The sequence below is a fragment of the Juglans microcarpa x Juglans regia genome, chromosome 8S (assembly GCF_004785595.1).
Source record: "Juglans microcarpa x Juglans regia isolate MS1-56 chromosome 8S, Jm3101_v1.0, whole genome shotgun sequence".
In the NCBI taxonomy this organism is placed as follows: domain Eukaryota; kingdom Viridiplantae; phylum Streptophyta; class Magnoliopsida; order Fagales; family Juglandaceae; genus Juglans; species Juglans microcarpa x Juglans regia.
This window is the reverse complement of record NC_054609.1, coordinates 17,823,169-17,825,027: the sequence shown is the minus strand read 5'-3', so window position 1 is coordinate 17,825,027 and position 1,859 is coordinate 17,823,169.

The following is a 1,859-nucleotide window of genomic DNA, read 5'->3' as shown; positions in this document are numbered from 1 at the left end:
TATAATCATCTTGAAAAGAAACTAGATCCAAAATCTACTCCTAGTTATTTTTTTTGGGTATCCGGACAGATCAAAATGATATAAGTTCTATTATCTTAATCATGGCATTAGAATTGTTGAGTCCATTACTGCAAAATTTTTGGAGAATGATGTTGGTGATTGTGGGAGTTATGTATTGAAGGAACTTTTTGTTGAATCTAATCCAGTTGTTGTTCCAGTTCCTGTTATACAGAGAAGAATTGTTTCTCTGCCAATTGAAATTGTTAGTGAAGATTTTGGACAACAAGAAGAAATTCCAACAGTGATTGAGTAAGTTTCTAAGCCACAAGTCAGAAGATTTTAAAGGGAAAGAAGGTCTGCATTGCCTAATGATTATATTGTCTATTTGTTAGAAAGTGATTTTAATTTTTGGCATATAGTTGATCTTGTTACTTTTAAGCAATCCTTGACATGTCTTGAGTCAGATAAATGGTTGGGTGCTATGGAAGATTAAATGAATTCTATGGCAAAAAATAAAGTCCGAGAACTTGTTGAACTTCCTCCAGATGCAAAGGCCATAGACAACAAATGAATTTTCAAAATTAAATTAGACTCAAAAGGAAATGTTGAACGAAAGAATGCAAGATTAGTTGCAAAAGGGTTCACTTATCGAGAATGCACTGACTATAATGAAAATTTTTCACTAGTTTCGTTTAAGGATTCTTTTAGAATTATCATAGCACTCGTGACACACTATGATTTGGAGTTTCATCAGATAGATGTAAAAATAACATTTTTGAATGAAGATCTTTATGAAGAGGTTTATATGAGACAACCTGAAGGTTTTGTTGTGAAGGAAAAAGAAAACTTGGTATGTAAGTTAAATAAATCCTTATATGGCCTAAAGCAAGCGTCTCGACAATGGTATTTGAAGTTTGATGACATTGTAACTTCACTTGATTTTGTTGAAAATACAGTTGATCAGTGTATATATCGCAAGACCAGTGGGAGAAACTTTATTTTTCTTATTCTGTATGTAAATAACATTTTGCTTGCCAGCAGTGACTTGGGATTACTTCATGAAACAAAGAAAATGTTATCTGCTAATTTTGAGATGAAAAATCTAGGAGAGGCTTCTTTTGTGCTTGGTAATGAAATATGTCGTGATAGAGCTCGTGGTTTGTTGGGACTTTCTCATAAAGCTTATATACGGCGAGTACTACAGATGTTTGAAATACAAAACTGTGCACTTGATGATGTACCCATTATAAAATGAGATAAGTTTAACAAAACTCAATGTCCTAGGAATGAGCTTGAAAGGAAATCTATAAAGAACATACCATATGCTAGTGCTGTAGGGAGTTTGATGTATGCTCAAGTTTGCACTAGACCAGATATTGCCTATGCAGTTAGTGTTCTTAGTAGGTTTCAGTCGAATCTAGGGCAAGAGCTTTGGAAAATAGCTAAGAAAGTTATGAGATACTTGAAGAAAACTGAAGGTTACATGCTCACTTTCCAGCGTTCAAATCAACTTGAGGTGGTAGGCTACTCAGATTCTGATTTTGTTGGATGTCAAGATGATTTGAAATCGACCTTAGGTTATGTTTTTATGTTAGCTGGGGGTGCCATTTCTTGAAAGAGTGCTAAGTAAACTCTGGTGGCATCTTTGACTATGCAAGCTGAATTTGTGGCGTGCTATGAAGCCATTATCCAAGCTGTTTGGTTAAGAAACTTTATTTCTAGACTGAAAGTTATTGATTCCATCTCGAGGTCAATTACTATTTATTGTGATAATAGTGCAGTGGTGTTCTTTTCAAAGAATAATAAAAGTTCTAATGGATCCAAGCACATTGGCATCAAGTATTTGGTGGTCAGAGATA